Here is an 8,870-nt window from a genome sequence, read left to right as displayed (position 1 = left end):
AAATAATCCTTATGCCAAAGGGGAAGATTTTGGAATGGCATATTCTGTTATTCTTCTGTAGGTTTACTATACAGTTTCCTTGCTTTACAATGACCCTTTAAGTTCTAATGTGGAAATGTGAAGAAAGCATAGTTAGAAAGGAGTTAGGAATGTCATTCATGTGAGGCTTATTTATCATAGTAAAACATTGATTTATTAATTAAGAATTTACAGTAGACACCAAAAGAGTGAGTATAGGAATCTGGCTGAACAACATGGTGCGGTGCTCTATACCAATCAGAACAACAGGCCGTGTGTCATGTTCTTGTGGAAAGTGTATATAAAATAATTTTAAGTGAAAAAGATGAAGACAACTTATTGAAGGCGCATAAAAACCACTTAACGTAAATGCATGTTAATCAAAGATGGGAGCTCATTTTCAGTTGACTAAAATGTTCATTCAAGTTTTTTTTCTTTATTCTTGTTCAACTTCATAAAAATAGGAGGAAGTTCCTCTTCGGGCGATAGTACTAACCCCAATTCTACCTGAGCGATGTCTTTATGCAATGTCATTTCATTATTTTCTGCACGTTAATTCTTAGGATATCAGAATATCTCTCTTCAAACATAAGAAAGAAAACTGTTCAAGTACATGGACCAATAAACTGCTCCTGTTTCCCACATCTCAGAGGGCGGAGCCACCAAATCAGTACAGTGAGAGGGGAGTGAAAAGATGTTAAATAGCAAGCCCAGCTCACCCTGGTCAGTCTGGACGTCTGGCTTCTCAGTCAACATGAAGACTCTCATTATTCTGAGGTTTCTCCTCCTTTCTGTCGCTGTCCAAGGCAAGGTCTTTGAGAGATGTGAGCTTGCCAGAACTCTGAAGAAACTTGGATTAGATGGCTATAAGGGAGTCAGTCTGGCAAACTGTAAGTTAACTCTTCTTCCTCCTTACAAATAGTTATCCATGAGTGGAACAGATACTAATAGAGCATGAATTATAGGAAAGGGACTTTGAGTGAATGGCTTTTTTCTTTCTTGGAGGGTTTGTACATTTACAGTGGTTAAAAACAGCAACTTGTTTCTTTAGAATCCAATGCACCAGGGGAAGGATTGAGGCATAGGAGGTGCAAATCTGTATCATTTTAAGCATGTTAGGTGCGACTGTACTTGTCTAGTGCCACTGAATTTGCCAGGTGGTACAAGTAGGCTGACAATAAAAATATTTCGGCACCTGTGATGTATTTGTCAAGGGTTTATCAGGTGTTCGACTCTAGCCAATTTCACTTTGGAACTTGGGTTCTGCAAGCATAAGTAAGGTAGTATTTTTCTCACTTTTAACCCCCTTACCATGATGTTGAGTTTTTAACAGCAAAGTTTTAAAAAATTACTCTGAACTCTCAAAACAGGGACAGTGGAAACCTATTTCCTCTCAATTAATATCTACATAAGGATCCCTGAAATGCACCATGAAATGATATTTTACTATTCTGACTCTCAGTTCAGTTCAGTTCAGTTGCTCAGTCATGTCCAACTCTTTGCGACCCCATGAATCACAGCACGCCAGGCCTCCCAATCTATCACCAACTCCCGGAGTTTACTCAGACTCATGTCCATCAAGTCGGTGATGCCATCCAGCCATCTCATCTTCTGTCATCCCCTTCTCCTGCCCCCGATCCCTCCCAGCATCAGGGTTTTTTTCCAGTGAGTCAACTCTTTGCATCAGGTGGCCAAAGTATTGGAGTTTCAGCTTCAGCATCCTGCTCTGACTCTAGTCCATTAATTAATTTTCATTTTCTTCCACAGAATTCAAGGTGCACACTAAAGAAAAGTTACTGTGTATTTTAGTCCATATTTGTCAGTCATCACTGTAGTTTTCAGATTGAATTCAGACATTTCCCCTCCATAATTATTTTTGAATGAATGAGCCAAAGGCTAGATAGATGGATGGATGACATAGTCTTTTCTATTCTATGATTCCTTTGGTCTGGATTCTAATTTGATACCCAAGTTTACCTTTAGGTATCATAAGAAATTTTCTTTCTCCCAGAAATTCCTTATTTTTCCTAATAAATATTTTTAAAAATAAAAGTATTTTTCCATTAGCTTATACATCTGCTGATAATGAACAAACTCATTCAACAACTCTGTTGATTTTTCTATTCTTGGCTGCCTCTTACCTGAGGGATGGGAGCAGGGGAAGAGTAACAGGAATGGAAGAAATAGCTAATGTTTTTAAAAATATGTTGTCTTGTTTCATTAGTATTACCAAATGATTTGCTAATAAAATAATTCTCTTAGGGGAAGTCTTAACATGAAGGTGAGCACTAAACTTATAAATTAAGTCGTTACTAAAATAGAATTAGTTAAACAGAGCTGATGGGGCTATGAAGTGTAAGTCATATTATATTGCTGTTTATAATAAAAAAATACATTTTTTTTCAGGGTTGTGTTTGACCAAATGGTAAAGCAGTTATAACACAAAAGCTACAAACTACAATCCTAGCAGTGAAGGCACTGACTATGGGATATTTCAGATCAACAGCAAATGGTGGTGTGATGATGGCAAAACCCCCAAAGCAGTTGACGCCTGTCGTGTATTCTGCAGCGCTAAGACAAGATGATGTTGAGTGATGGCTCAGGCCCCATCTGGTTATACCTGTAAGATCAGAGATTCAATGCAAATGAAAATGTCTTGAGGAGTTCATCAGGGACCTAGAAAAATTCCATCTGAACTTCTAGAACCTCTCTATTATCCTCCTCATAATTTCTTAAGTAAAAAATTAACAAGCTGGTATCATAAAATGTTGCTGTTTGCTAACCGACAAGATTTTCTGGAATGACCTGTCATATTATTATAACTGGACTTGCTGATGCTTGTAAAGAACAATGCCATTCCTCTTACTTACCTGGTTTGAGGAGGAGAGGGTAATTCGATTATGTGGTATTTTTCTAATCTGCCCCGCTTTATTGGAAAACAAAGGATTACTAACTAATCAAAGAGGAGGACTATGTGTGGTCCTTTTAAAAAATTTGTTTTTACTTTTTATGATTAAATGTTTTAAATATATGGAAAATTAGAAACAATATTATAGCCTTCGATATGTTCATCATGTACTGTAATAGTTATTAACATTTTGTCATATTTATTTATCCTATGAATATAGACTATATATATATATATATGTATGGGTTTTTTGGCTGAATGATTTAAAGTGAATTATTCACGGTGAATAGAAAATTATGACCTTTCATTTCTAAATTCTTTAACTTGCATCTCCAAAAAGTACAGTTCCTGTATAAACGTTGTCATTCTGACAAGTCAATTTATAGATCTGTTGAACTGAGGTGAAATAAATATACTACTGAGTTCCTTTTAAAATACAGATATGGAATCTTTAGTGCATAAAATATTGGAGAACTAATGCAAAAATTGTTAAATTTTTATATACTAAAATTCCTAATAGAAAAGATTAGTCTAAGAATACTCTTTTGTGTGCAGTTAATTTACATAGAAACTATTTTTTATATAGTAATCTTTAGTCATTGAGTAAAGATTGTCTCTACCCCGAGATTTATGAACACTGGTAATTTTTGGAATTAAGCTTCTTTCAGAATATACATCACTCATGTGCATGAATATAAAACTATATTATGCACATTTGTACACACATACAAACATGTAAGCAATGTGGTTCAACAAAAATGAAATTGTACTAAATTTTCTGCCTTATAATATGCTCTTTATTGCCCAAAATTATATAATTAGCAAACACCAATCTTTATTATATATCAAGATGAATAAATTCCACTAAATATATATTCTATAATTTATCAATCCAATGCACACTGTTAATGCACTTAGACTGTATTCCCCTTTTATTTTCCCCTATGAATCATTTTGTACACACATCTTTGGGGACATCTCTTATTATTTCTTTAAGGTAAACTTCCGCTAATAGTAACAGAAAGTGAAGTCACTCAGTCGTGTCTGACTCTTTGCAACCCCATGACCTGTATTCTACCAGGCTCCTCCATCCATGGGATTCTCCAGGCAAGAGTATTAGAGTGGGTTGCCATTTCCTTCTCCAATTACAGAATTGCTGAGCAAAAAAAAAAATTGCTAGACCGGTTTCTGCTTGTTTGTTTTAGTTTTGTTTTGATTTTCTGGTCCCTAGTAAAAGAGAACCTTCCATCACATTAGTTAATAGTTCCAGAGCTTCCAATGACTTTGGTAAATGAGAAACAGAATGCTTTATTTCATGCCAAATAGGATGGAAAAAGAAAGAGTTCTCCCCCAACATTCACAGATACATGAACTCATAAAAAACAAAATTTTGGTTGTTCTTTCCTCAGCCTAAGAAAACAAAGCTGATCGAACTTAAACTTATAGTGAAATTTCTATGAATGTTGTCTTCATTTCTTACCATCTCCTTTTCAGAATTAATGGAAAATGACATCGCCAAAGCTGTAGCATGTGCAAAGCAGATTGTCAATGAACAAGGCATTACAGCATGGTATGTTGTTTCTGTTTTTTGGGGTTTTTCTCCCCTATTCCAGTTCTACTGAGATGTAATTGACATACAGCACTGTGGAAGTTTAAAGTGTACAGCAAAATGACTTGACTTACATACACCATGAAATTATTGTCACAATAAGTTTAGTGAACATCTATCGTGTCATATAGATACAAACAAAGAAATAGAAGAAAAACTTTGTGTGTGTGATGAAAAGTCTTAGGCTTTACTCTCTTAACGATCTTCATATACAACATATATCAGTGTTAATTGTATTTATCACCACATACATTACATCCCCAGTATTCACTATCTTATACCTAGAAGTTTGAAAGACTTTTGACTGACTTCATCTAATTCCCCACCCTCACCCCCTCCCACTACCGCTACCTATGATAACCACGTACTGACCTCTTTTCCTATGATTTTGTTTGGATGTTTGTGTTTGAAATATAATGGACTTAATGCTATGTAAGTTCCTGTTACAGAGCATGGTATGTGTTAAGCATGAAAGAGGAGATCTGGGGACTTGCCTGGAGATCCAGTTGATAAGACTTTGTGCTTCTAATGCAAGCGGTGCTGGACAGGGAACCACATGCCATTAGATGCGGCCAAAAAGATCAGGGGAGGATGGAGAAGTGGGTTTTGTCTTTTTTTTTTTTTTCATTTATTTTTATTAGTTGGAGGCTAGTTACTGGGGTTTTTGGTAGTGCCTTTGGGCACCCAGGATTTTAGCTTCCTACCTGACTACCAGGAATCTTCCCCGATATTGGACGGGTGGAGTCTTAACCACTGGACCTCCAGGGAAGTCCCAGGTGAGAGCTGTTTTACCCTACTGTTATGGGAGAAGCAAGGGAATATATTCCCAAAGACCAAAACATGCTACTGAGGACTGAAAATTGTAGCCATGTTTGTGTGTTCAGTCAGTAAGTCATATCTGACTCTTCGCGACCCCATGGACTGTGGCACACAGGCTTGCCTGTCCTTCATTATCTCCTGGAGTATGCTCAAATTCATGTCCGTTGAGTTGGTGAAGCTATCCAAGCATCTCATCCTCTGCCATATCCTCCTTCTTCTGCCTTCAATCTTTCCCAGCATCAGGGTCTTTTCCAATGAGTCGGCTCTTCAGACACCTGGCCAAAGTATTGGAACTTCAGCTTCAGCATCAGTCATTCCAATGAATATTCAGGACTGATTTCCTTTAGGATTGACTGGTTTGATTTCCTTGCTATCCAAGGGACTGTCCAGAGTCTTCTCCAGCACCACTATTCAAAAGCATCAGTTCTCAGGCACTCAGCTTCTTTATGGTCCAACTGTCACATCTGTACATGACTACTGGAAAAACCATAGCTTTGACTATGGGAACCTTTGTCATCAAAGTGATGTCTTTGGTTTTAAATACACTATCTAGGCTTGCCACAGCTTTCCTTGCAAAGAGCAAGTGTCTTTTAATTTCATGGCTGAAGTCACCAACCACAGTGATTTTGGAGCACAAGAAAATAAAATCTGTCACTGCTTCCACTTTTTTCCCCTTCTATTTGCCATGAAGTGATGGGACCAGATGCCATGATCTTAGTTTTTGAATGCTAAGTTTTAACCAGTTTTTCCACTCTCTTCTTTCACACTCATCAAGAGGCTCTTTAGTTCCTCTTCACTTTCTGCCATTAGAGTGGTATCATCTGCATATCTGAGGTTGTTGATATTTCTCTTGGCAATGTTGATTCCAACCTGTGATTCATCCAGCCCAGCATTTTGCATAATATATGCTGCATATAAGTTAAATAACAGGATGACAATATATAGCCTTGTCATACTCATTTCCCAATTTTGAACCAATGAGTTGTTCCATGTAAGTTTCTGACTGTTGTTTCTTGACCCATATACATGTTTCTCAGCAGACAAGCAAGGTGATCTGGTATTCCCATCTCTTTAAGAATTTTCCACAGTTTTCTGTGATCGATACCACAGTTTGCTTGTATATCCATACAGGGCTTAAGCGTAGTCTATGAAGCAGAAGTAGATGTTTTCTAATAAATTCCTTTGCTTTTTCTATGATCCAACGGATGTTGGCAATTTGATCTCTGGTTCCTTTGCCTTTTCTAAATCCAACTTGTACATCTGGAAGTTTCAGTTCACGTAGTGCTGAAGCCTAGTTTGAAGGACTCTGAGCATAACCTTACCAGCATGGGAAATGTGCTATGTGAAATGCGGAAGGAGCACAATTGCATGATATTTTGAACATTCTTTGGCACTGTCCTACTTTGCAATTGGAGTGAAAACTGATCTTTTTGAGTCCTGTGGCCACTGCTGAGTTTTCCAAATTTGCTGACATATTGAGTACCACACTTTAACAGCATTATCTTTAGATTTATGCTGAACAATGTATTATATAGAAACAGTCTATTTTAACTGAATCAAAATCTTATTCTGTTATTCCTCTGTTTATTTTAGGGGATTTCTAGGGGTTTTAATATTCTCTCTCTTCTATCAATTCCTTGTCATATCTTGAAATTATTTTGGAATTAACTAAATGTGGAATGCACTCTACAGTTGTGTTGTGAACAACACAGGACTCGACATTTGTGTTCAGCATTCTGTGCTCTAGTGAAGGCTTGGGGGAGATGTGAAGTCCTTGGTATACATATCTCCAGTTAATAAACAGTGATACTTGGAACTGTCTATAGTCTCTGTTTCATGTATTGATAAGCTATTTTGTTCTGCCAAAGAATCTGAATATGTGTATTACCGTATCACTATGTTTAAGTCTTATTACCATATGTTTCATCTTTCTTTACAGGGTGGCCTGGAAAAGTCACTGTCGAGGCCATGACGTCAGCAGTTATGTTGAGGGTTGCACCCTGTAACTGTGCGGTTATCGTTCTTCAGCTCATTTTGTCTCTTTTTCACATTAAGGAAGTGATAGTTGAGTGAAAGGTTATACCACCATTCCTTCAGACAAATAATATTTTTATAAAAGCAGGAGCATATGGTCCCTCTTCTAAGAGGCTTAATGTTTACCTCGTGTGTTAACTGTTTGTTAATAGGCCTACAATATTATTCAGTGTGCTAACAGAACTAATGTTGGTAAATATTTGTCTGAACTCTTAATTATCAAATATATCTCCAGTACATTCAGTTCTTAATCAAGGAAAGATCACTTATACATCTTGCTGATCATGAAGGAATATAAAGAGGGATTAGATGACCTGTTTTTTTCCCTTAATTTTATTACCATAGATTCATGCATTATGACTAAATTCAGATGAGATTGCCAGTTTTGAAATAATTGCTAATTAACCATAGATACGAAATGATGCATCTGTAAAAAATAGAGACATTTTCATTAAAAGCCTTGCAATTCATACCTTGTCTGTCTTTGTTTAGAGCTATTTAGTGTCTCTGAAGAATGCATACATGTATATTCGGGAAAAAATGATATTTAATATTTGCAACATCTTTATCTATACCAAAACAGATGGATGGATATTGCTGGAGAAAAATCTATGAGCATGCTGACAGTTCTTATAATTTTTTTTTGGCTGAGCTGATCAGCTTGTGGGATCTTAGTTCCCCAACCAGGGATTGAATCCACACCTTCAACAGTGAAAGATCAAAGTCCTAATCACAAGATTGCCAGGGAATTCCCTTCAGTTTTAATTTATAAACATAAACCTCAAATGGGCACTCAAGACTGTCTGGTGTTCTTAGTCACTTCTCTGCAATCCTGTGTTGATGTTGCCACTCTCCAAAATGACTGTCACTATTTACTTGTCTCTTTTCAAATTCCCAGCACACACGCCAATTACTAGCCTTCCACACTCTGCTTTCAGTAGATGACCTGGCTTCTCACATTACACTGACAGAACAGAAGCAACTCAGACAAAATTCTCCCCCCCTCACCACCATATCAGAGCTCACGTCTCTCCCTGGGCCCACCCTCCCTCCCTTCCCCTTTATCACTGGGATGAAGGACCTCTGCCCCTGCCAATGGCAGTCTCCACATGCAGTCTCCATCACAGCCCTCTCACCACTCCAGTTTAGGCTGAGTGTTTCCTGATCCTGAGTTTCTCCCTCTTTGCTGGCTCACCCCCATCACTGTACGAACGGCTCTGGTATCTTCCATCTTAGAAAGAACTCTCCATGGACTCTATATAACCCTCCAACTGCAACATCATTTTTGACTCCCTTGTTTACGGCAACACTTCTGGGATGACATGTCTATATTCACCCACTCCACCTCCTCACCTCCCTTTCTGTTTTCATCTAATCTTAATCTGACAGCTGTCCTTACTTAACTGAAAATGGCTCCAACCTGACTCCTTCCAGGATGCCCTGGGGCTGATTCTAGTGATCACCTGATTTCTGTTCATTCTA

At 37.5% G+C, this 8,870-nt stretch overlaps 1 pseudogene; it reads left to right on the top strand.

Moving 5' to 3' along the window:
- Positions 1-772: 772 nt before the first annotated feature.
- LOC133042517 (lysozyme C-1-like) lies at positions 773-7,360 on the top strand (annotated as a pseudogene).
- The last annotated feature ends 1,510 nt before the right edge of the window (positions 7,361-8,870 follow it).

This window comes from Dama dama, chromosome 3 (assembly GCF_033118175.1).
Source record: "Dama dama isolate Ldn47 chromosome 3, ASM3311817v1, whole genome shotgun sequence".
Classification (NCBI taxonomy): Eukaryota; Metazoa; Chordata; class Mammalia; order Artiodactyla; family Cervidae; genus Dama; species Dama dama.
The sequence above is the reverse complement of the archived record's forward strand: the minus strand, read 5'-3'. Positions and strand labels throughout refer to the sequence as shown.